Here is a 27,233-nt window from a genome sequence, read left to right as displayed (position 1 = left end):
CAGTAACAAAGCTCCAGACTGAGACACCTACTTGTAGGTTTGCAGATGTAGGTGTCTACATGAGGTTGAGGAGCCTTTGTTCCCATTGCAGTCAACAGAGATCTTGACAGTGCAGCCTGGGGTCTAGACATCCGTGCAGCTGAGCAAATATAGGTCTCTAGCACAGGGTAAGTGGAACAGCACACTGAGATCCCCTAACTGTACAACCATCTCTCAACTGGCTATGGCAATCTAAATGGCCAGTCTGTCTGTAGATACAAAATGTGGGTATTTTAACCCGCAATTTAAATCTCACTCCAGAAGCACAGCTTCATTAAGGGGATGAATACTGAGTCATCTGATTCAGGCAGATATGCTGAGGGTGCCACGCTTCTTACAGCTAAACAACGTTGGCTTTTGTATTCCTGAGTAGTCTGTAAGCATCTCAGTGTTTGTAAATCAACTTCAAAGAACAGTGGGATCTGATAATATGAAACCCATATACATTTACCAGTTCTTATCTCTGCCTATTTCAGCTATTCCATAATTGTGCATTCTTGTTGTATTGTGTCTAAAAGTCCTCAAACTGGTATTTCCACTCCCTTTCTTTTAAGACAATTCTTGACTTTTAGGAATTCAATGCTGAGAAGCCATTCAGTGGAAGTTTTCTTCCTTAATTTCTCTGTCTTGCACGCAATCGAAGCCCTATCAATCACACCATTCAATTCTTCTATATCTAGATGCTCATAGATACATCTCCAGATAGCTGTCACATCCATACATACAAGTTTTATTCCTTGTCACCTTTGAAAACTTTCTGTATCTAAGATCTATGAGAGAGTGAAAAGAATATTTAGACACACGCATACCTATATACACAAATGACTTGTAGTCAATGCGTTCAACTCATACATGCAGGAAGCAAACAGGTAATATATATTTCAGCATCTTCATGTACCGTCCCTGCTTCAGTGGACCTCTACCGTTGAGTATCAGCTGACAATCTGCCTTTATAGGCACATGCACACACAGGGGTATGCATGCATGTTTAGATGCACATACAAAAATTTACATTGGAGTCTTTGAGGGAAGAATTCTTTTGATTCTCTCTGGACATCTGATGTTCCTTAAGGCAGTTGTCATCCTACATTAATTTGTCTTGCTCTGCCTCAGCTCACTCTTTTTTGTCTTAAATGCCATATTAGAAAATGGTGCAAGCCCCCCACCTCCTTTGGCATACCCACAATCCACCTGGGCATGTAGGGAAGCGTGCCATGATCCTTCCTGACACATGTCAGCAACCATCTCATCAGGGGCTCAGCTGTGTCACCCCCAATGATATTGCGTGGCGAGATCAGTCCTTGGCTACATTACACCCTATCCTGCCCTCGGGGGAGGTAGGAAGGACTATGCTAATTGGTTTTGACCCTCCGAGATCGAGGGGGGAAATTGCCTTCATCTGGTGCAACGTGCCATATCTGTTCAATAGAAAGCAGGGTGCTGCAATGCACATAAACCCTTCCAGTGCCTTTACAAGATGGCAGTAGCCCGCACCTGTCTGCGTGCGGAGAGATGATATGGTACTAGAGTCACATGAGCAACGCACCTGAATTCATCCCCAATAAATATCCCAAGAGCATCCTCCCACTCACAGCACTGGAGCATCTCAGCCTGGCTGTAGGGTTATATCAACATGTGCTTGGACCCCGCTGCACAGATGTTGCCTCTGTGCTCCCCAAGGCCTCCTCAAAAGGCCTGGCTTCTCTGCCCTCTGCACCTTCCTACTCCCCAGGGACCCAGGAGTCAGTGGAGGTGACTGTGAAAGTGAGGAAAAACACAGAAAATCAGTATGTTTCAAAATACCCTGCCTGTTCTTTACTTTCTTCAAAGAAGGGAGGTTTTCTAGTTTCCTGGAAGGTATCACCTGTTCTGCACAGCCAACAGAATACTAAATATATGTGGAGACCCAGGAGTTCCTGCTCTTGCCCAGGACTTGCCCTCACCCTGTGCAGAGTCTGACCCTGAATCAGTGGACCAGTGGACCAGCAAGGGGATTAAAGAACAGGTTGTTCTCTGACCTGGCTCTGTATGTCCACTTTATTAGACACGGACACCTTCATGGCACTTGTCGCTGTATGAAAAGAGAAATGCAGGACTTACTGCTGCAAGCTTTCGTCCATCACATTCATTCTTTTCTTTTTTTTTTCCCCCCCTCTCTCTTGCTTTCTTTCTTTCCAGTACTCCTCTTCCTGTTTTAATCACACCTCACTAAACTCTGTATTTGTGTGCACCTGATGCCGGATGACGTGCACAGACTTGTGGCTTTAGGTTTCCCTAGCATGCAAATATTGCTGCCTTGTCCTTTGCTGAGCCAGAACCCTGGAGTCATCATCTCCAAAGGATCCAGACCCCTTTTCAGATCATGCATGCTTAGTTACTTTGCAGAAAGATCTCAGAGGAGAAATAAAGGTGGGCACATTACGTGAAATACTTAAAGCAATACTGGATAACGAAGATAGGAATTTAATCTGGTAGCCTGTTTTCGATCAAGCTTTTCAGAAGCTCCAGGTGCTCTAGAAGAAGCAGAAGGGAGTTTTAAGATAACCTCACACCAATCCAGTTCCTTGCCAGTTTTCCTGAATTAGATGTTGGCTTTCATCCCATGTGACAGATATTTTGTCTCTTCCCGAGTCTCAGAAACAGCTAGTCCTTGTGGAACAAAATCTAGCAGAGAAAAGTCCTTTGCACGGCACGCCAAGGCAAATAACATGTTCTGCAACACAGGGTGGGGAAGTAGGGGGTTGGTAGGACCTTAATACAAGCTGGGGGTTGGGGAAGGTGTTGCCGGTTATTTTTATTTGGTTATCAAAGGGTTGCTGAGTAGGTGGTGCCAGATTTTCCTTGAGCTGCTTGGGTTTAAACGCACACGCACACACACACATACAAACACATGCAATCGAGTGCTTCAGTGCTGGGGGAGTGAGGAGCTGTCAGGACTGTGTCATGGCAAAGGCATCCCATCAGCTAGAGGGGGAGATTTTTCTGGGCCTTGGTTTGAGAAGCAGACAGATGACTGACAGGGGTTAAAAGCTTCCTGCTTTCTTTCCCGCATTGCCTCCTTGATGGTAAAGAGTTCCCTGTCCCTCACGCAGAAGGTGCTCTATGATTTCAAAGCATTTTGCTGGAAATACTGTAAAGACTATAATAAGCTATTGTAGCCCTTGGCAGAGATGCCCAGCTGAGCCTAATTCCCCATATCCTTAACTCATCAGCCTCTGATCATAATGCCCGTTCAGTGTCCTAGAGGACCATTAAATAAAAAAAAATACACACACAGAAACCCAATTAGTACATTTCATGATGGTGAGAGACGTCAGACCGAGCGCCCTGGGCATAGCAGTCGTCTCCTTAGTCACAAGACAGGCAGTGTAATCTACCCCCCAGCCTCCTGTGGGCCTGACCCAGAGGACCTGAAATCACAGGGTAAAAAGGAGCTCGGGCTCCTTCACTCTTTCACTTTTTGGCTGCTTGGCTGAGGCCATCACAGGTGAACATGGTCAGTTGTGACACTCTGGTTGTCGTTGTGCACACTTGTGTGCAGGGAACCAAGCACAGCCATCATGACCTCAAATGTTGGCAGCAAGGGGACTTCCCTTTCCAGAAGAGCTGTGGGCTTGCTCCATCCATGCCTCATTTTAGCATGGAGCTGTAACATCTAATGAGCAGAAGGTGGGACCTGTGGTCCTGTGGTCCAGTACCACTTTCCTTAGAAGGGAGTGCATCAAACTTTCCACAAGAAGATGCAGGAAACCTCCCAGACTTCACAGACATGGGAGAATATGACCTCTTAAAGGTCTCTATGGTTCACTGAGCCTGAAGCTGAGATATCATCGTGACACATGTGCTGCAAACACCTAAATAGATGAGATCTCAGCTCAAAAATCACGCCTTCTGAGCTTCATTATTTAAATGTTTCTATGCCTGAAGATAATTATGCCAGACAACTATCACAAAAACAACTTCTCTTTAGCCAGGAGACAGTCTAATGGGCATCAGTAAATTAGCAGCCGTGACTTTTTAGCTCCCAAGTCTAGTTGTGAGGTTGCTGCCTAGTTGTTGCTTTAACTATTTGCCATTTCCAAGTGTGAGTTGGGTGCTTCATACATGCCGCTCTGTCTTCAGCAACGTCAGGATGAGCTTTGCCAGCTAATGAAGCCTTTGCCAGGGGAATACAGGTGCAGCTCAACAGTGCATGGCTTAATGTAGACTCTGACCCATTGAGTGTGATTAAATGGGTCTCGCTTGGCTACAGCATAATGTTAGACCCATTTTTTTCCACTTTGCAAAGCAAAACATTCAATTAAGAAAACAGAAACAGGAAATGAATAAACATTATATTTCTGTGCTTTTCTTCTATCCCTTCATTCAATTGGCTCTTCCTAATAAACAAGATCCATCCAGGATCAACAGGTCTCAGGACTGATTTTTTCTTATCATCATCAAGGGGAGTCAGCTTTGTTGTTAACCTTTCCATTTATTTAAAATGCCCTGGATTTCATATTCAATTTTTATGCTCCCTGTTTCTGATTGTTTCCTTGAAATGGGAACTTCAAGGACTTTGATAAATGGATTGAAAGGTTGCCTTATTTCTCTGTCACTTCTGCCTTCGCGTCCTCTGCAAAATGCTGTTTTGCAAATCATAAAGCTGGAGATTGCAGTAAGCATTCATCAAGACTAAGGCACAGAGGGCTGTAGGGGCATAGCAGATGAAATAGTCCCAGTGAGGGGCCAGGAGCAAAAGCTGATGGGAAATAGTTGTGAGCTTAAATTAAGACAAAAGGACATAGGCTGGATATCACTGCAGTCTTTATGGCGGCAGCATCTATTAGCTGAAAGCAGTTTTCCACTGTTGTGGTCTGTGGTGGTTTAGGAGCCATGGAAAAGGACCTTCATCAGGTTTGTGAAACTCTGCTAAAGAATTCACTTACTTATTTGGAACTCATTTACACTGTTTTTATAGTGACTCCAATATAAAGTGTGCTAATGCATGTATGTGTGATGCTGTGAGAGAGGCTGATAGTTACCCATCCTGCACAAATTGTCATCTAAAATCCAAATGACAACACTCGCCACCCCCTCCCCAATACCCCCCTAAGCCAGGATCACCAATGTTGGGGCGTTCTGTACTCCTTTGAATGATGCATTGCAAATAAGTGTCTTCCTCAGAGCAGGTTTTCATGAAATGAGTCACAGCTGATAGATCTAAGCACCAAGTCCCGATACTTTCTCCATTCAAGACACCAGCATACCCAAACAGCACCTCCCTCTAAACAGTCAAACTCACAGCTTAGGTAACTGCAGAATGGGAAACCTTAAGCACCAAATCAGTTATTTCCCTCCTGGATGAGCTGAAATTGGGTTTCCATCCCTCCTGTGTCATTGCAGTCAATGTACCAGAGCCCACACAGAGAGCACCCCGAGATCTTGTGGAACTCCAGCACGACTGGCCATTTCCTAGCGGTGTCGGTCGATGAGAAACATCCTTGTGTCACTGCACAGGGGCCCTCCCTGCAGGGCAGACACCCGGCACTGCTGTCTCTCCTGCCATTCCCGTGCTCAGCTTGAGCATGACCCCCAGAGACCCCCAGATCGCTCCCCGATCCTGTTCCCTTTTCCACCGTCTGTGCTCGCCAAACCCCACAGCAAAGGGCATCTCACAGGGACCACCAAGCCCAGAGATGACTCAATGCACAGCCCACCGCGCATCTCAAGGAGCTGCTTTCTTAGAGGGACGGGGCTGACCTTCATCACCAGCACTAACGCAGCCGGTAGGGAGAGCGCAAAGAACTTTCTGATGATTCAAATGTGTGATTATCACACTCGTCCCTTCACACACCTCCGTAAGGGCAGCCAGGACCCATGTTCCTTCTGGCTCTGTGCTTTTCACTCCTTTCACTGTGTTACTATAGCAAAGGAGGGAAACATTCAGCTTCCAGCTCTGAGTCACTGCCACCCTCCCAAAAAACACCGTGTCCTGGATTGCTGTTTCACAGGAGCTGCCGAGCCCATAGCCCAGTATTCACCCTTGCTTCTTAGGTGGCTACAGACTACAACTTCTGGCAGGAACTATTAGTACTATTAATTACCCCTTTTTACATGAGACCTTCTCAAGCTGCAGTACCCAAAAGCACTTGATGCATTTTACTACCTGCATGTTGCAAATCCACATCCTCCTAGGAATTTCACAGCCGTCACTGATGCGGGCTGAGCATTTCGTAACTGCAGAGCACTGAGAGAGTTCAGGTTGTCCTGCCCCAAACTCATAAATGCGTCACCATACAAAAGAACAACGGGTCTTCTCCAGCACCCCAGCTACCTACCGTGCCTTGATGCACCACCAAACAACCCCAGACCTGTGCAAACAGGGTGGTGCTAAGCGTTCCTGCTCACCAGAGCACTGCAAGTGCTGTGCAAACTTCACGTCTTCTCGGATCATTTCTCCTAGCAGCAAAATGCTGGTAGCTGTTCAGCTGAGACCGGCAGATTTTTCATGCAGGCTAACATTGCTTCCACATGGAAGTATCTGCAAGACACTTCAGGCAGGCAGAGTGTAATCCCTTTAAGAACATGACTACCTTCTGGAGCTACGAGCCCCTGTCTAGTCTGTTTGACATTATACACAACTGTCTGTCTATCCAACTATCTATCCATCCCCCCATTCACACAGTCACCTTTACTCTCACTATAGGGGGACACCTACAGTTTCATGGAAAGGGCAATGCACATTTGTTCATCGACGGCCATCTCATCTCATTTTGATTTATTTAGAAGGCAGGCCTATTCTTCTCACTTGCTTTCACTTCAAATGCAACAGCCATCACCGACGTACCTGAGCATCTCTGACCTTTACTTGCCGATGACCGTTTTCTGCCAAATATCACTTCTGAAAGGGCTTGATATTGTAAAGACACCAACTGCTACAGGAATAGTGAATTTCTTTGCCTTTGCTTTCCCTGCTTGTGTGCTGGGGAGAGGCGGCGTTGGGAGGACAGTTCTGCCACACACCCCAGGATTTGAGACCGAGTTGAGCTGATCTGCGTTGGGGCGAGACTGCTCATAAGGGAGGGAGGGAAGGGGGAGATGGAGATGCAAGAAACTGCGTCACTTCCACAACTGCTACTGCTCAGGAGAAAGGAGCAAAAGAAATATATATCTGCCTGCCTATTAATTTAAATCTAGACCCAGGAAGAAGTCAACGAACTGTAATTTATGAGCTGTCAAAGCCTGAAAAATTCCTTTTGACACTGTATTTTCAGTTATTACATGCTTTCCTGCAAGACGACAGCGTAATTCTGTAGGGAGCCTTCTAGTGAACAGCACAATGGCAGAGGGCAGTGGGGGCTTTCTTATTATCTTTTCTTCCCCCTTTCTTCTTCTCTCGCCACTCCTTTCAATCATCCCCCCTTCCCTACCTTGCCGCTCGCCCAAACACTAGCGAGGAAGTAAATCAGCAGCAGCCCTCATCCTGACAGCCCTCCAGCACCTCCAAGGCAGCGCTCCGTGCTGGGATGGATCCGGCACCGTGCAGAGGTTTTTGAGGACTCAGTGGGTGATGGGAATGGAGATGAGGCAGTGACCGCAACTCCACCAAAGGCAAGGAAAAAATACTCTCTCACACTCTTTCTGGCGTTTTAAATACTTCAGTTGGTTTCCCTCCGCCCATGCTAGGCACCCACCACTCTTGCTGGTGCACCTTTCGGTTGGGTCCCTCTCACTTGTATTAACACTGACTGACAGCCGTCAGCCACCTCAGATCCCCAGATGTTGTCAGCACTGCCTGCTTGGCTCCCTGCTCCTCCATAAAGTGAGACAGAGCAGCGGAGAGTCCTGGAAGGGTCCTGAGTCAGAGATGCTCCCCTGGGGGGAAGCAGTTTCTCCTCTTTCCCAAGACCTCCTGCAGGTTTGCTCCCTGGAAAGCCGTGCCAGGCTCGCAGGATGGAGATGCCATCACACGCCAGGACCTCATGTAAAGCAGAGGGTGGGGTGTCATTTTGGTGGTGTTTGGTGGGAGCAAAGGCATGGAAGGGCTGGCTGCCCGTGGGTGCCTGCCTGCATCTCCCTCGAGCTGTTGTGGGGACACAAGGGTTTGGAGGCTGATGGCAGTGGCACCATTGCCCAGTGCCAGTTAATGGGGGAACTCCAGGTAACATCAAATGAAGCTTGACGTCAAAATGTTTCTGTTGCCTGAATCCAACCTGAAGTTCTCCCAGCATCCAGCTCGTTTCCTTATCTCTTGGGGACAGGAGTGGGGGAGGCATTTCACAACAAATGTCATCTATGCCTGTATTTCCAAAGCTTTCTTTTTCGTACACACACAATTGCTTTTTAATTTGAGTTGCTGGTGGTGGTGGGAACGTTGCCGGTTTGCTTTATTTTTTTCTTCCCAGCTTTGGTTTCTCACTTACAGCTCAGAAACCCCTTTTAAGGTCTATTCTCTGTGGTAGGCACTTAGCCTTGTATTTAAGGAATCACACCCACACACTGCACGCATCCATATGCAAACACACAGATATACACACGCATTTTCTGAGTGAACTGAACTCCAAATCTTGTGCTTTAATGTAATTTAAGCGGTCTGTGCAGAGCTCTCTGGAGTCGAGATTATGGACAAGGGCTGTGAAAGCACCATAGAAAAGTCCAGAGACAGAGGAAAGGACCGTGATTTCTGCTGGGCTGCACTACAAGGCAGGGGGTCACAAGTGCCAGAGTGTCTTCCAGGCTATATCCCTCTTTAACTTCACTGTGCCTCAGTTTCCCCACATCGGAATTGGGGCTAATACCTCCATCTATTACTACTTGGGCAATATTTGAATATGTTAGAGCAGTGTCATGGCTATGCTGTTATTGCTGTGATAGCATATTCTTTCAGAATTGGACCTCAAAACAACCAAGGCCAAAATTTCCCTGGATTGCAGATGGAGAGATGAAAAAACAAAAACAAAGAGATTTGCCCAGAACTACTCTCATATTTAATAACAGAAACAGGGAGATAAAAGCCTTCTCTTGAATGTAAGACCATTACCTAGGGAGCAGGGGACAAACTGTTGTATTTTACCCATGAGTGGATTATTGATGGGCAAACTTTCGGTGTTTTTGCTAAAATTCAGGAAAGCCTGCACCAAATCCTTTAAGCCCCTGTTCTCTGGGTCCTAGCTTCCACTCAGACAAGGTGTGTGTTGCTACCTGAAAGAAAGACAGGACCAGCAGCCTCCTGTGAGACCAAGGACCACCATATCACCCCTTCCTCATTCTGGGAGAAAGTGGCTGGAACAGGCCAAAAATAAGTCAGGGCAAGCCAATAGTTAAACAGTGGAAGAGCCAAAGCAGGGTTCAGTGCATGTTCCTTGACTTTCATTTGGTTAACATTACCTATGCTAAATAAATGTCATCCCAGCTGGGACCTAAGCTTTGTTTTTAGCTCAGAGATATGTTCAGGGAAGTTGAATGATAAGAATCCTAGTGCCTTACATTGCTTCACTGCGCAGGGCAATCTCTGAGTGCATTCAATACAATTACTTCTGCTTCCAGGAAAAAGATGAGGTATGGAAAGGAAAAAAGTGTCCTGTGTTTCCCCTTGCATGAAACACTCTTTAGAGTTGTGGCTTTGCTTTCCTTTAGTTGCTGGTCTCTTCAGCTCCCACACTTTGTGGGCCTAGCTTGTAGAGGCTATTTCATCCCAGGGTCCTGCAGACACAATAATGGCAAGAGCATGATGGAAAAAACCAGGGTCTTCTCATGGTAGGTGAGTCACTGTATTTCAAAGATAATGTCTACATCTGCATAGCAAACACAACCTATGAGTGAACCAGCCATTAGCAATAAGCCATAATAACGGAGAGTGAAGAACAGACATAACTAAGGACTATGTGCAGCTTTTGTGACAATGGCTGGAGAACATGGCCCACACTTAGGAAAACACAATATTCCTTAAATGCCAATGTTAGAGATGCCAGTGTTAGAGAACTGTGTTGCAACAGAGGTGAAGGCCTGCTGTGCAAGCGGTGATAAGGAACAATGCCAGAGGCAAGGGAAGGGAGGAGAGGGGCTATGTGTCTTTGAGATCCTATCTCCCCCTTGGCAAAACTGACTGATTGAGTTTTCCTTATCTGTTGAAGTTATCATGAGCTGCAAAGGTTGGATCTCTAGAACTGGAACTTCCTTGTAGTTCCTGCTGAGTGTGACGTTCAAGAGGGCAGACATTAAATGGATTAAGAAATGGGTAATGGACAAATCTCGAAATGCAGTTGTCAAAGAGAAAGCATGATAGAGTGAGGGTATTTGTAGCAGGGTTCTGCACGGATCAGTACCAGCTCTGATGCTAGTCGGCTTTGTCATGAATGATGTGGAATTAAATATCCTGGCTGATAAAATCTGTGGATAACACAAAATGGAAAATTGTAAGGACAGGACTCTGATACGGAGTCATCTGAGTCACGTAGGTCACGCTGAACGAGCTTTGGCTGGCTGAGGCGTTATGTGCATGTTTCTGCAGAACCAAATCTAAGCTGACTCACGGAGGAATAAGGCTAAAAACAAGGCCTAAAGAATGAGGGGTTATATTTCATAAGACAGCGACCTAGAAAACTACCTAAGCAATGACCTAGAAAAGTGGTTAGCACGGCTGAGGAAGTCAACATTAGCTCCCAGCATGGTGGTGGGCAAAAGCATCTAATGGGAGCTCTTGCTGTATAAACAAGCAAAGTGGAGGACAAAGATGACTTTTTAGTAGGTAGTGTTGGTGGGGGAGTACTCTGGCACAAACTGATCCTATCCTGGTGTTCACCTTTTAAAAACTGTAAAAGATTCTGAAAAGACTTGTGTAAATGAAACAGATGCGTCAAAGTGTGAGTCTTAAAGAGTCGTGCTCATCCTTGCCTGAAAGAGCTCCAAGAGTCTTGGGTCTTTATGGCAGTACCTTTCCTGGTAAAAAAGGCTATGACCAAGGAGAACTTAAATCAGCTGGAGAGAGGCCGAACTTTTTTTCCGAAACTTTTGCAATTTCAATGCGATGCCAAACACATTAAAGTGAGAAGTCAAAGACTGCCTCTTGTCACAAGAGGATACTTATCAAAGCAGGCTATGATGCTGACGTTGCTCTGACTGATGTCCTCATAGTAAAACTTGACCCCTCTCCAGGACACACATTTTAGCCAAAAGACAACCTATGGAGATAGCTGTGGGGCAGCTGCAGAATGGCTTAGGCATGGCGGTTTGGTCACGGGATGGGAGGCTCCCAGGGGCAGCTCTGGGGGCATCTCCAGTACGCAGCGGGAGAGACCAGATCACTGAAAATCCCTTTTTGACAACAAGCCCTGTGAGTCTCTGACTATCCTGGGGTTAAGGGGGTTTTGGGATGAAGGAGAGGTCGCCACTGCTAGTTTTTTCCCGCACGATGCCCATCTTTGCTTCCTGACTGATGCAGCAGATCACTGGAGAGGGTCTTTAGCATAGGGAGCGTGCCGAGACCAGGCGCTGGCTCTCTGTGTCAATGTTATCGCTCGCTGTCACATTTCGAAAGAGGAAGCGAGTCTGTGCCACGCACGCAGAGAACAAAGCCCTCGCAGAGCCGAGTGAGAGTTACAACTTGTCAGCACGTCTCTCAGCCTGCCGAGGGCCAAACATGAAACACAAAAAAGCCTGAAATGAGGGAAAAAGGGGGAAATAATAGCACAGTGAGCTCTCAAGCTCAGAAAAGGCTTGTTATAAAACAGCACCTTCGCTCTCTGTCTCTCTCTGTGTCTCTGAGTCCTGGCTACTGATGAAGGGAAGAGATCACTCCCCTTAGCACAGTCACAGTACTGTTGCAGTAATAGGGACCGGAGCCAGGTTCAGATCTGGCTTGCACAGCCCTGCTTTCTCCACATACCCCAAAAAAGCATTGTTAATCAAAAAGCATTATTAGTGGTGATGAAATCTGAGGTGGAAAGAGCCTACTGTGGGTTATCTTTTCCCACATGGACATTGAAGCTCTAGTAGCTGGAAATTTGCTTTTCTGAGACTCGGATTTTACCCTGAATCAGGAATGAATTCCCACAGCTACTAACCTTGGGCAGGAATGGGATAACTGCTTTTTGTATTTGCTGTTCAGGCCATAGCTGTGTTGGTGGGAGAAATAATTCTATCATTGCATGGTGTATGTCTGAATTGTTGATTTATACCTACTAAAGCCCTTTTTTCAGGACGCTTTGTAGATTTATGCTTACTGATCATTTGGTTCAGGTGTATAATTTTCTGTTTCAAGTACGTTTGGCATGGATAATATACCATGGCAAGAGAAAGACAATAGTATGGTCAGCACTGTGCGACGGTAAAGCGAAGAACCAACTTCAGTCCACTTCTGTAAAAACAGAGAGGCATCTATACAAAACAAATGGGAAAAATTGACTGAAAACAAGAGACCAGTATCCCCACTTCATATGAACTCAGTCCTATAGTGCCAGTTGCTGTTAATGTAGCTGGTAGTACACGCATCCTTCAGGGTCTCTGGTCTAATTAAAATTAGATGAAGCAAAGTGCTGACAACAGAAAATTACTTAATAAATATTTGTCGTGTTCCCATCATGGCATTGTGCTGTAGCTCCTTCTTCTGGTACCCAGACTGGCGTTGAGTTCCTTCATGTAAGATTCCCAGGCTGTTAGTCTTCTGTGTAGACAAAGAGATGCCCCTCCTGTTGCACTTGTTCTATGGAACTGTATGGTCTCTGGTCCCCGGCTCTTCCCATTCTCTCTCCTTCATGAGTCGCATAGCACGGGGACTCAGGTATGAGCTTGGGAATAGCATATGTAGGGTCAAGTTGTGGTTTAAAACCAAGATTTTATCTAACTCTTGGATGAGCGAGGAGACAAGTTCATTAACCCTGACAGAAAACAAAATGACATTAATATTCCTTCAGAGAGTGCAGGACCACCCAGCAATACCACTTTTACAGAAGCAGAGCCATAAGTCCGTCAGTAAGAGCTAATAGGTAGAGTTGGGCTGAGCCACAGAAGATTTAAAAAGACCAGTGGAAAGAAGGAACTCAGCAAGGAGACAGGCGAGGCAGGATTTGGCCCTGAGCACTCCCATGTCCCTGCATGCTAGGGAAGAAAAGACTGGAGAAAAGCTCTGCTGGTGCAAGCCACCCCTATGTCGTACATATCCACTGCAGCCAATGCCCGTTTGCTGTGAGTTCAGACAACAACAGCCAAGATCAGAGTCGTGGGATTGTCCCCACAGGCCTGCCAGAGAAGGGCTGACCAAGCCGTGGGAGCAGAGAGGTCCCGTGCCTTCTCCTGGCCAAGCTCACCCCTGAAACCCACTTGCAAACGGAGCTGCCGGCAACGCCAGCGCCTGGAGTAAACTGCCTCTGCAGCAGGAGGCTGTTTATGTACTATTCGTTACTGCTGGCATAGCACCCGGCTCATTTTCACCTTTCTTAAAGGTTAACCTCATTTCCCTCTATTAGTTGGTTTTAGCGAATGCCATTCGGCGCGGCAGTTAAAGAGCTCTGTCAGCAGATGGAAATGACAGTGGCATTTAAAGCCAGTCGGAGTTGAGAGTTGGAGGGGGCGCGGGGGGGGGCGAGAGGGTGGGTGGAAGAAATAATCTTCAATAAAACATTTGCACGGGGATGCTAAGTGACCTCAAAGGAGTCTCACCTTCCCCAGCGAGAGGAGAGACCTCGGGCTCAATGCACTGGGTGGGACGGGTCTCCCCTGAGTTTGGAACGAGCCCAAATCCAGGGAGAAAAAGTGCGTGGGGGTTCTGCAGACCAGGGCACAGGGCATCCCACGCCTATGGGTATCTTCTTGCTGGGTCCAGCAGGCCTTGCGTCCAGGCGGGCATGGGCTGATTATGGATTTCGCTACCATAGGAGGTAGGTAGGTTCCTCTGTGTCTGTGGGTGTGTTTGTTATCAATTTTATTGCAACCCCTGTGTCGTGCGCCGCCGCCGCTGCCTGGCACTTCGGGCCACTCCGTCTGGTCGCAGCTTTCCTGCATTCCCTCGTTGCTCCGCACGGATGTTTTAAAACCCGGGGTCAGGCTTGCAGGAAAATCTTTCACTCAGAGGAAGGACGAGTTTTGCCCGCACTGGAGATACCAGCAGAGTTTTGGTTTTCTTTTTCTTATTACAACAGCGTGGCGAAAGGAGGCTAAGGGAGCAGATCGGAATCAGGGAAATACACACAGAGTCCCAAACCCTAGCACACGAAAGGTGCGATCGCCACCGTTCAGGCTCTGCTGTCCTTCTGCCCCATGCTCACCACACCTCCCCTGGCACGGCTGCAATACCCCGTACTGCGCCAAGGAGAATCTTCAATCCCCAGCAGCAGCCGGGACGTACTGAGCAGCCGCTCAGCAAATTGAGGGTCTGATCCAAAGCCTGCAAGGCTCCGTGGCACTCTTTTTCATTAACTTCAATAAGCTTCAGCTCTAACCCCGAATCCCCGATGTTTATTTCAAGCACTGGTGCAGCATCACTGGAATATAATGTTCCTTCGCATACGCACCTTGGAGTAATGGTCTAAATGAGTATGTGGATAAGTCAAGCCAGATCCTGCCAGGCGGCATCCTGAAGCAGACCCATTCATTTCCTGGGTTATTTGTTGAGCTGGCCAAGGCATTTCAAAGGAACGGTTATCTAGCTGAACGTGTAGTTTTGTAAAAGGCAAAGCATTCCCCTGGAACAAGTCCATTTCAATAAGATTTTTGCCAGGGGACATTTTTTTTAAAATTAATGCATCGAGTTCTCATTTCAGGAGGTACGAACCTGTCATTTTAACAGGATCTCTTTGATTAATTTTGTTTCAAGTCTGTATTGTATTAAAACCACTAAGAACATTTTGGCTTCCATTTTGGCTTAGACCAAAGGTTTGTCTAGCCCAGGATCCTCTGCTCCAGCGGTGCCCAGAAAGAGTAAAAACAGGCTTTTATAGAGAGTGACCCTTCCCTTAATATCCTCTAGCTTCCATGAGATGGAAGTTTAGTGACTAAGATAAATTTTGCATCTGGATCTTCATGTTTAATAGCAGTGAGCGGACACAACCACCACTAATCTGTCTCATTCTCCTTGGAGTTAATTTACGACTTTTGTGTACAGCAACATCCCACGGCAGAAACGTCTTTCATTTATTCATACAGTGTGTGAAAACATACTCTCTTTTGTCTGGCTGAAAACCACAGCCATTCTGCTTTATATATTTTATATTTTGAGGTTATTAAGTCAAAGTCTTCTTATTCCTCTGAGACAATACCCTGTAACGTTTCACAACTGAAGAATTTCCATTTCACAAGAACTTTGGCCTCTCCAATTCAAAGTGGAAGCACATTTTTGAGACATCAGTATTTCCCGTAGAAAGAAAATTCTGTTTTTCATCCAGTTTCAGTCATTTCATTATACCAGTGTAATTGAGGGTGACAGCAACAAAAATAATAGTGTAAAAAAAAAACCCACACACAAAAAAAAAAACCCAACCTACTTAGGCATTCTGGGAAGACCTGAAGAAAATGAATGAAAGTTTCACAACAGCAGCTTCTTTCTCCCAGCTGGGCTAGGAGAGTCATAAAGACAGGTTAGGGGAACAGTCACCCCAGCCTCATCACACTGGCACTATGCCATGCCCCCACTTTATAGTTTAAATGCCTATGAGGCAGATGGTATTCTGTATAGGGAAGGGGTCGAATTCTCACCTTCGTTATTATGTATAAAATTCCCAGACTGGGGCTCTCACCTAGATAAAGTGGGGCTGGTTTAAGCAAAAATACACCATCTTTTTAGGTGATCTGCCTTGTGGGGAAAAAAGCTCACTTTTAAGGTCTCCTTGCAGTCAGTGGGATGTCTGAAGGATTAAATGGGTGGATCCCATTTAAGTTCAAACCTGGAACTAATCACCTAAAACTGGGCATATGTACTGCATGCCCAGTTCCACTGCTCACATCCATAGGAAATCCTTACAGGATTTCAGTTCTTGCTCTGTAAAGCAGGGTGAAATTACATTTCTATTCCCAACCTCCTTATTTTTCCGCTCAGAGTTACGGGCAGGACTGTCTCTTTCCACCCTCACATACACAGCCTGGCACACTCCACTTTTGATTTTAGCTGTGGATTCCAGGTACAAGCGTCAAACAAATAATACACAGAACTTCTGTGTGAAATACAGCTTCATAACTGAAGTGAGCATTAGGCCCGGAGCTGTATGATGTAGGAAAGGTGTTATTGAGACCTATGAGACACACTGCTTGGATTCCTTTATTATTATTGTATTCTTTTGCCTCTCCTTCATTTTCTTTGTTTGTAGACGAGGGGATGGAGAGGGAGAAAGCCAGCAAGTTTATAAAAGCAAAAGAGAAAGGAGTTGAGGCATTTTGTGGAGATCTTTAATGACATTCTGTATAATTTGAAAGTGGGGAGGGAAGGGGGGAGAGAAAAAGGGAATTAGCAAAAAAACTGGCAAAAGAAAAGTGGAATGTGGAGAGAAGCGTGTGGATGAATTTTAATGCAATCAGAAAGCTGTAATAATGGTAATAAAGGAATATATTCAGACGTCAAGAGAGGGAGAAGGGAACAGGACCCGCGACGCCAGAATTTAAATTAGACATAGGCGTATAATTCTCTTTTCTTCCTCCCCCTTTCTTCAAATGAAGGAAATGGAATTTTTAAGCACAGCGAAAGAGGGATTAACAATTGGCAGGTTTTCAGCCCTTTGTCTTTTGGCGAATCCCATTTAATCACCGTCTTTAATATTAAGGAGGCTGTGGCCGTGCAGGGCTGTCTCAGGCTTGGGGGAAAAGGGATGATATACAGAGGAAAAGAGAGATAACACTTAGGTTCAGGCAATTGTGAGGAAGTGTTTCAATTACCTCCACTGAAGTCTTTAAAAACTGAAGTTTAATTTGATCTGAAATGTCGTCACGGCTCCTGCAAGTGAAAATATGTCCTACCCACCCCCCCTTCCTCCCTATGTCTTTGCTCTTCCAACAGTCCTCAGTGCTCAAGGCTGGAATGCTACCACGGATTAATGTCCTGGCCTTCTAGGCTTCTGGAAAGGGTTTCAAAGCCCTGCCAGGTCACCAGTGAGACGAGTTTAGGAACTGAAACTTATTTTCCTGACATACCAGCCTTGACACCGCTGACCCTGTGGAGTTTGTCAAGAAGCTTCTAAGCTTTGCTCTGAATGAGTGTGAAAACCAAATGGCCCTTCAGGCTGAGCCTCAGCCTTCTGCGGCCACAGAGCGAAAAGGGGATGTTACACATAGGAATCAAGATGTGTTAAATTCCCCAGAACCAAAGGCTGCAGGACTTGTATTCAAATCTGAGCTGTCTCTGAAAGATGAGTGTAAAAGTGTGATGTAATTCAGTGTTCGTTTCAGGTGTCGTTTGATAGTACAAGACAGTCTTCTCCTTCACCTCCTTCTTTGGAAAACCCATCAAGCTGGGCCAGGAAAACATCCATAGATGTGTAGGAGGAAGAAGCCAAAATAGGCATGGAAAATCCTGCGAAGTTTAGTTAGAGCACAACTGCATGCATCCTTGCTTTGATGCTGGGTCTCCTCAGGTGCTTTTCTCCCATGAACATTTACATGTGTGTTCCCAGGAAATGGGAACTGTAAACACAGGCTGCTAATATCCAGGGAAAGAGGCATGATTTTTTTTTTTTTTTTCATAATTGGAAGGCTGATTTGAATTCAGATATTCTTCCTATTGTGGAGGGACGGTGAAGAGAAAGTGGGTGTTTGGGCTATACATTGAATTTAGAAAGGTCAGATTTTGACTCCTGGGTCTTCTCCTAAAAAACATCACCTCATGAATATTTCAGAGAAATATCCAGTTGGGTGTTTCAGATAATGAATAAACTTGGAAGAATTATGATCTGCCAGGCAGAAGTCAGGCAGAGTCTTTGTGCTTTGCGTGACACAGGTTTCAGACTGCTCTCACCACCAGCTTTCCCTAAGCAAGGGATACTAACAAAGTGGGTCATTGTGAGTTGTTTTCCCAGCTCAATATCAAACACTATAAAACCTGTCATTTAAGATCTGCACAGGGAATAGCATCTCTTGGCAATGGACAGTTGTGACGGTGCTGTTCAGCAAGTCAGAACTACTGATGTTTGTCTTGGGGTTATAATATTCTCAGCTGTACAAGAAGATTCTGCTGTTAAAAGAATCGTTTAGGTTATGTCTTCATGGCAGGGTTTGCTTGGCCTGTTGCCCAAGTTTTGTCCATAACCTGCATTGTAGCTGCACAGAGGAAGCCCGAGTGTGCTTCCGTCTGAACTGCCCAGATGAGGCGGTAAGTTTAAGGTTGGATTTCACTTCAGTGCATGTAGACAACAGGTCTTGCCACAGGAGCACAGGCCAGCTTTCTTCTCCATCTCCATCCATTTTTTTTCTTAGCTCTGCACTTTAGCCATCCTACTCGTATATTTTCTCTCCCAGACAACTTCTGGACATGGTGTAGCAGCTGCTGCAGACCGAGGACCTCTTCCAGTTCCCTGCCAAGCATCTCCCTCTCCTCAGGAGGATAGGGCTGTAGTGTGATGGCGACCCTGAAAGTAGAGAAAAAGCCCAGGCACATTTAATTTAAAAACATAATCCTAGACTTTGGGATCATCAGTTGGCAAGCAACACGTTAATTTTTTTTTCCAGTTGCTCACAGGGCCAACAGCAGCCAACATCTATGTTCTCTTGAACACAGGCACTGTCTTTAGGGATCATACCACTGCAGGACATTAAAATATCTCCCTGGAAGATGACTCTAAAATACACAATTGTCATTTTCATAGATCTGACCACGAGCCTGCCAGTTGCCTTTCCTTATTACTGCCAGAGCTCCCTGTATTCCTGGCCTGCGGCAAATACTGAAGAACCTCAGTAATACCCAATTTTGCCTGGTGCAAGCACCAGTTATTCTTTTTGCAGATGGGGAAACTGAGGCTGCCTTTTCCACTGGGTAATTTATTTAGCCCATATTTCCACTGAGGCTGCTGTCCTTGGCAGAGATGTATCGTAAGTATTTAGTAACAGTAACTACATGGTCATCCATCTCTCTGGTACCAGGAATAACAAATCACACTAAGGGAAAAGTGATTTTGCCTTCCACAATATCCAGAGCACGGCTTGAGATGGGACCCAGGAGTCCCAAATGCCAGACTGAAATGCACAGGCAGAAGCTTTGGCCAAGCTCTTGCATATCCTCATGGGTCCACTCTTCCATAACTGGATCAGAAGTGATTTCCACTCTCTTCCAAAATAAGATCTAGGACCTGTCAGTTGAAAACAGTTTGTGGCGTGTCCATAATAAACAAAAGGAAGCGGTTCCTAACACAATGCATGATTAAGCTGCAGAACATCCTGCTGCGGGATGTGGTGGATGCTCACAGTTTACATGGGTTCAAAAGCCCACTGAACAATCACATTGAAGAAAGACACTTCAAAAATTATTACGTATAAAAAAATCCTTCAGACTCCAGATGTCCCTGAACTGCAGGGCACTGGAGTCTAGGAGAATATTTTGGGGGATTAACAAAACTGCCTACCCTGTTCTTATACTCTTTCCTAGACATCCACAATTGGCCATTGCCAGAGGCAGCACATTGAGTCAGACGGACCCACTCTCTCTCACAGCTGTTCTTTTACTCCATATACAGGATCCATGTCCAATTCAAGGCCTAGAGTGCAGCCAAGCAATTAAATAAGAGAAATCCTTCAAACTAAGTTTTTCAGATGCAACAGTGGAGAGTAACGCACCTGTGGGATGAAGCTTCCTTCTTTGTGCAGGAGAATTATGCTCCCACACCTGGGTTTATATTCATTTGCGCTTGTCCCCATCACACAGCTGTTCAGATTAGCTGTTATTCTCTCTAGCCCGGGTGTCTCAAAGCCTCTGTCTCCAGCAGTCAGAGACCGGCAGCTGTGCAATCATATCTGCTAACGTATGGGATATAAAGAATCTGTTAAGTAAAAGCAAACTGGGGAGGGAGGAGGGGAAGAGATCAGCACAAAGAAATCACTCCTGCTAAGATGTGATTAGGGATGCCCCACAACACCCAGCTGCAAGGAACAGGTGAACTCAGCAAACATTTTAAAGCCTGCAGCAGCATTAGCCCCTTGTGGGTGTTGTTTGATATGGGGAGGGGGTGTGAAATGCGGGAATTATGAGCCCATGCAGATGGAAGGAGGGTTCGGTTGCTATTGTTTGGAGTTAAGTAGCGGTAGCGTTCCACTGTTTCCAGAGTGGGTTGGGGTTTTGGTTGTTGTTGTTGTTGTATTTTTTTTTTCCCTGTCCTAATTTTTGAAACACCTCCATTTTACAAGGTTCATGTGTTTTGCAGCAAGGTACCACGGAGAAGATAATTAGCTAATTTACAATTAGCTACAACAGAATTCGTAATCGCTTCCCCTGTGGAAAGGGCTGTAATCATCATCACGGATCTGTAGGACTGCTGTGAAAATGGCAATAGGAGTGTGCAGCCCAGGCCCCAGGAAATGCCCTGCTTTTAGCCTATTGATCCGCCTGATTAGCACGGGTTGAGGGGAGCGGTGGAGCACTCTGGGTCGAGAGGGAAGCCAGTTTGAGCTTGCAGATTTGAGTTCAGAGCTCAGCCCAAACTTTCATAATGTTCGTGGCACCTGTGGCTCCCCTCTCTGCTCTAGAGCTCCTCCTTTCTTCTTTGGCCTGAGGATACCTTGCCCGTGATTGTCTAAAAAAAAATACAGATTTACAGCTCTTTTTCACCACTGTGGCTATGGCAGATTCTTGATCCCTTTGCATGGACTTGAGGGTGCTGGTGGATGAAAAGCTCAATATCAGCCAACAGTGTGCACTGGCAGCCCAGAAAGCTAACCATGTCCTGGGCTATGTCAGAAGAGGCGTGGCCAGCAGGTTGAGGGAGGAGATTCTGTCCCTCTGCTCTGGTGAGACCCCATCTGCAGTACTGCATCCAGCTCTGGAGCACTCAGCACAAAAGGGACATGGACCTGTTGGAGCAGGTCCAGAGAAGGGCCACAAAAATGATCAGAGGGATGGAACACCTCTCCTGTAAGGACAGGCTGAGAGAGCTGGGGTTGTTCAGCCTGGAGAAGAGAAGGCTCCAGAGGGAACTTATTACACCCTTTCAATATTTAAAGGGGGCTTGGAAGAAAGATGGGGACAGACTTTTTACTATGACCTGCAGCGATAGGCCAAGGTAAACTAAGAGAGGGTAGATTCAGACTTGATAGAAGGAAGCCATCTCTTACCATGAGGGTGGTGAAACACTGGCACAGGTTGCCCAGAGAGGTGGTAGATGCTGCATCACTGGAATCATTCAAGGTCAGGTTGGAGGGTGCTCTGAGCAATCGGATCTAGTTGAAGATGGCCCTGCTCATTGCTGTGGGGTTGGACTAGATGACCTTGAAAGGTCCTTTACAACTGAAACCATTCTACCATTCTGTATGTTTCTGTGATGGACACCCTCAGCATCATCTCTTCTCCCCTCTCTGCTGAGGACCAGTCAGGAGAGCAGGCAAGGAAGATCTGCTCTGCTTCTTGCGCCCTCCCTGGTAGATGTGCCACTAGATCCTATGCACCAGCATTTCCTTCTTACCCGCACCTGCACAGAAAACTTCTCTAGGCTGCTCGTTTGTTCTGTCATGGTGCCAAGGAGACAAGCTTAAAGGCCTTCCCAGTGCCTGGACCGAGACACTGCAGCTGGTCCCTCACTGTGTGTTCAAGCAATGTTTGGGGAGGAGGGGAATAGCAGCAGGGACAAATAATTATTAGCTATATAAATAATGGAATTAATTAGCATCTGGTTTCTGAAACGAAGCCATCCAGCAACCTGGTCCTGATACTTAGAAAGCCAAAGGCATCAAGTAACATCAGAGAGCTGCTCTGGTGAATGCCATGTGCATACAGAAGATGCTTGTTCCCATACAGAAATATGTAAAAACCAGTTTTGTTCTTGCACGAAGAAGCACAAACACTATCCGCCTGTGATGCCCTGGCAATGAACTCAGGATGAAATAGGGAGGCTGATAGGTTTTAGAATAAGGGGTTTCGTGGCTAGAAGGGACTGCAGTGATCTTCTGGTTCGCCCTCCTGATTAGCCTGGGCCACGAAGGTGGTAGATCTGTCCCTCTTTATTTCCAAGGACTTGGATGCAATGTTCTAGATGGTAAAGCTGGCTTACGCTTTCCTGATACAAGGATTCAACCTCTTTGTTTTGCATGAGGAATACAAGAACACAAGTGTATTTATATGCTCTTATCTAAATGTACCCCCATGCTCGCACATACATTAGCGAGAGCTATCTGGATAAACACAAACCTGTGTCATGTCTCTCTGTGAGTGACCCTAATTTTCCCCTAGTCCCTCCACAATTGCTGTGATTCTTGTTCTTGTCCTCTTGCTCCACAGAGGGTCAAACATCCTGCATCTCATTGTCCCTTCTGTCTCTTTAATTAGTGCCCATCCTCCCCCTTCTCCCCCTCGCTCCAGTGTCCCCCCTTCCCATCTCCTCTCAGCACTTGGTTTGCAATGCTCTATTATTTCACCTTTCACTCATGCCGCCTCCTTCGCCCGGGCCTGTCTGACACCTCTGCCTTACGCTTATCATAGAAACATAACATTTAAATACAAATAGAACAGGGAATAATTTAACCCCTATTTGCGCTGGGGAAGGTGCCGAGGCTTCGTATAAACACAGCCAGGGAGATTTATAGACTCCGTATATTTATCTGACAAGTTACATTTCTTCCCCACTGTGCCTCGCAGCCAGCTTTTCCTGATGGGCGCAAGCCTCTGCAGCTGGCAGAGTGGACAAGAAGAGGGGAGCCTGGTTTCATGGTGGTATTGGAAATGTCACCAAAGAGACAACTCTGGGGACTCTGGTTTGCCATTGCTGTGGCCTTTCTCTCGCTACCCATCTTCCTGGGAGTGATGGGCAGTGCTGTCTGTTATTGTTTGTTGATGGCAAAACAGTGTAGACTTGAGTTGAACTTAATTTTCAATATTACGGAAGTGTCTCAGGTCACTCATGGTGAAGGCTTCATGATGCACCAGGAGAAACCTCAGGTCTTCTGGGCACCACAGCACAGAGGAATAACCATCCATGGTTATCTTCACAGGCCAAGCAGGCATGATGGACTCGGGTTGCAGGGGAAGATTGGTAACAGGGTGAACAGTAATGAGGGAAAGCAAAAAAGCATGGAGAAGAGATTTACATGGACACCACATTTAGCCCCCATGATGTAGGGCAGTGTCACTGCTCAGACTCAAACTATTAAGAACTGCCTCTACAGTGAAGTTAGTGAGATTTCTTCACTAACATGTAATATTTGGGCATGAGAAAAGAAACAGAAACTGTCGCTTTGTTGTGTGTCATAGACAGGAATTTGAAGATGCCCTCTCTGACAAAAGCAAAGGGGAGATGCTCAGATGTGTATCAATTCTTGATGTATGGCCTTGAGGAAGCTCCACAGAATAGATTTTCATCAAACCTGCCTTTAGACAAGCTAAGTAAGATCATTGTCTTCATTTTCCTAACAGGGAGGCTGTAGAGGCTGCTCCTCATGGCTGTTCACTTCTGTTGTGTAAGAGTGCGAGGTACCACCTCCCTCTCCCGTGGCCATGGACCAGCTTACGCTGGAGGACACGGTCAGGCCCACAGCTTACTCTGGCCACATCCCAGATCATGGGTTTGTGCCCAGTCTTTTTTTTTCCTTTTCTTCTGTCCCTGGACAGTGGTATTTCTGTCCTCCTTGACTGTGTGTTCGCTTTGCTGTGGGGCCCAGGTCTTAGGGGGCCTGGTCTGAAGGTTTTTCTACCCCTCAGTCCCACAGTCTGAGATAGGGAGTGGAGGTTATGTGGGACTGAGTCTGCCCGGTGCTCTGAAATTCAGATGTGGTTCCTGAGACACATAGATTTTGGGTAGGGTCTCACTGAAATAGGACGAAGCATGGGACTCATCGGGGTGGTATGAGTGGGCCATGTGTGGTAGGGATGCACCCTACAGACAAGCAGAACTCAGGGACAGCTTGATCTAGGGACTTAGATGCAGCCTAAGCCTCTGTTTTCTGTGGGATGTAGAGTGACCTGAGCAATGGCAGCAAGTACCTGGCAGGAAGGTACTGCCCTCCAGTCTCATTCAAGGACACTGGAAAACTCTGGTGGGGAGCACCTGTGGTGTTCACATATAGTCAGACATATCCCACTGACACCAGCCACCTTCTCTTCATTTTATTCTGTCAGTCTCATGGCCTTGTTGGGACATATTTACAGCACAGAAGTAGTTAATCTGGTTCATGGCATGTCAGCTTTTTGTCTGGGACTTGGAAGAGCAGCATATTGGGGCCCTGATGGTGTAAGAGGCTTATACGAGCCCATTAGAGGATAAACTCATTAGCTAAGACCTGGAACGTGCTGAATGGTCCCAGCTGCTGGACCCTTCCCTTTCTCTTCCCACCGGAGATGTGTGAGGGGCATTGTTAAAACACACTGCTGAGCTCCTTGGCAGGGCTGGGACGTGAAAGGTAAATGCAGCATTTTGTTAGAGGAACCTCTCAGAGAAAAAAAGCTTGTTAAACTGCCTCATTTTTTATCAGCTGAGTGTGTGATTGTGTAGATTTCTGAGACGGCAGGTGTGACAAATGATTCCCCTGACAACCCAAGGCACAGTTTTTCAGAAGGGAGACAGGGCGCTGATTTGGAGACAGGGAAGGAGGTGATGTCCAGGCAGCTCTGAGCCCTGTCTAGCCATGGGGGATCTCTTCATCCCACCTCCCCTGGAGTGGCTGGACCAGCAGACCATGGGGAAGGTGGTCCTGACCCTTGGCAGAGCCTGTTCCTGGTGGTTTGATGGCCACCTTGTGGGCAGTTCACCAGAGCAGCACATCTGCCAGCCAGCTTTGGGGATAGGCATCACCACTCCTAGTGTCCCGCAGAGATGCAGAAAAGGCGGCTAAAAAAAAATTAAAATAAAATTAAAATAAAATATGAAATTAAGTCGTTCCTAAAACACCTGGTTTAAACTTCACATAAACTAAACCAGACAAGGCAGTTTCAGGCCAGTTCCACACTAGAGAGTTTTGCTGACAGAGGAGAGATGTGATTTTTTTTTAATGATACATTTATATTAGCAAAAAAGCCTGGTGAAAATACAGTTACACAGCTATAGGAGTGCTTCTGCTGATGCAGCTTATTTCAAACAGGGGAAACTGTATAAAGTATAATATAACAGATGCTTCCTCTGTGCTGGAATTATTTACTAGGCACAAACTTTCTAGGCAAAGCCTTTTGCTGGTGTTGTTCATGGTTCATTCCCACTGCTCTGCCCCCTTCCAAAAATATCTCCCATCTTCCAGGACAGCTGGGCTCATTCGCTGGGTGGGTTTTCCTCCAATATCTGTAAAAACATCGGGGTTTGGACTAGACTCTTTCTCCAAGGCTTTGTCTAGACTGAAAGATACCCCACAGAGCGCACACTCAACCTCAGTAGCTGGCTCTCGAAGGCTTATACCTCACCTCTGAGCGTCTCTTTTGCAGATCAGTTTGGCCAACAAGAAAACAAATCTTTCAGATGTCCACAGCATCTTTTTTTTATGTGCAGACAATCTACATGGTGTTGGTTAGGGCTTCGTGCACCATTAAAGCCTAAACTTTGTGTTGCCAGTAAAAACGTAGAAAAGCCCCTTTGTTTAATCAATTCCAACATAAAGTAGGCGTATTTCTTGCTTCTGATGTGTCTATCAGAAGACTATCCCCATTTTTAATTCGCTATCAGAAATGCATGTGTACCCTCCTCAACCTATTTTTCCGACCATTTCGGCAGCCTAACTGAATGCAACTTAACTCCCCGTTTTCTGTGGGCAGTACACTCTTTGTTCATGTGGATAACTCCACTGCAGGACTGAGAGCTTCAAATATCCTCACTCAATATCCACTACATGAAAAATTATCCTCATGCAAGGCTGTAAAATAATTTGCCAATTTGCAGGTGCATCTTGGAGAGGGGAATTTTGATCAAACACTGGTTGAAGCAGAACAGATTGCCTACACCAATGATTTCCTGGTGAACAAAAGCAACATGAATCGCCCAATTAGTCAGCCAGAAAAGGGTTGTTGCAAACCAATGTTTTGTTCACCTTTAGGTTAACATGTGCATTAAAAAATCAAACTATTTATTTATTTATTTACGTATATTTATTCAAATTGGTTACATCTGCTCTGTAAACTGCTCTGAAAAAAAAAATCCTTGGTTCACACATTTACATAGTGTTTAATGAATGATAAATAAGACATTTATGAATCATGTGCAAATGGCCTGTTTACATACACAATGTAAACTATGTAAATTTCTTTTTTTTTTTTCTTGGTGTAACCATATTAGTCTCTAAACATAAACCTGATCTAGGAGTCATCACTTGGTGCCCTTTGAGACATTTCTACCAACTCAGCAATCATTAGTTTGGCCTTTTTTCATCAACATTTTCTGAAGGTGTTCCATACTGGACGGAAGACCTCCATACTTAGCCTAAGTCCAAGCATAAATAGCCTTCCTCATTCAAAATACAATTATCTACTAGCAGACCACGTCCTGCTTTGACAGGAAATACCACCTGCTTGAGCTATCTTGGATATTAGTAATCATATAAGTTAACTTTGTTTCAAAAAACAATATGTGTTCCAAAAACGTTGGGTTTATTTCAAATGAACTTTAAAAATACAACTTGTAGCTATGTGTCTCTGAGTGCATAAGTAGGACAAATCTCCATTTACAGACTGTGGCTTCCATTATATCCTGATTTAAAACAACTTACGTTAAGCACGTTTTCCTGCATCTTACTTAGTATTGTGAGGGCTACTAACTTATGTTATTTTTCACTTGGTATTTCTATATGCTATCTTTATCCACATTCCTCTTGGATCGCAGTTTGAGCAATGTTGTCATTTCAGATACTGCAAGCTGACTGCAAAAATTGATCAGAAAAAGATGATTTGGAAGACTTCAGTGCCTAGATTTTGAGAAGAAGCTAAAGAGTTTATATATAACCAAACCTGTTTGGTTTGGTTTGCTGGTTGTTTTTTTTTTAAATTCCCAAATTATTTTCAAGTACTCATTGAAAGTCAGATGCTATTAAGGTTTTTTGAGCCAGCCACCTGAAATGACTAGCAGCTTCTGAAATATGTCACCTCAATGAAATCACCATTTGTTTTGCATGTGATACTGAGCCATCTT

General features: G+C 45.6%; 1 protein-coding gene across 10 annotated transcripts in view; it reads left to right on the top strand.

The window, feature by feature from the left end:
* The window catches only part of CELF4 (CUGBP Elav-like family member 4), a 712,910-nt gene that overhangs the window by 581,401 nt on the left and 104,276 nt on the right, over nt 1-27,233 (top strand). The window lies entirely within an intron of this gene.

Source organism: Chroicocephalus ridibundus, chromosome Z (assembly GCF_963924245.1).
Source record: "Chroicocephalus ridibundus chromosome Z, bChrRid1.1, whole genome shotgun sequence".
NCBI classification, from domain to species: domain Eukaryota; kingdom Metazoa; phylum Chordata; class Aves; order Charadriiformes; family Laridae; genus Chroicocephalus; species Chroicocephalus ridibundus.
Note: the sequence above shows the minus strand (reverse complement) of the source record. Positions and strands in the feature narration are given on the sequence as shown.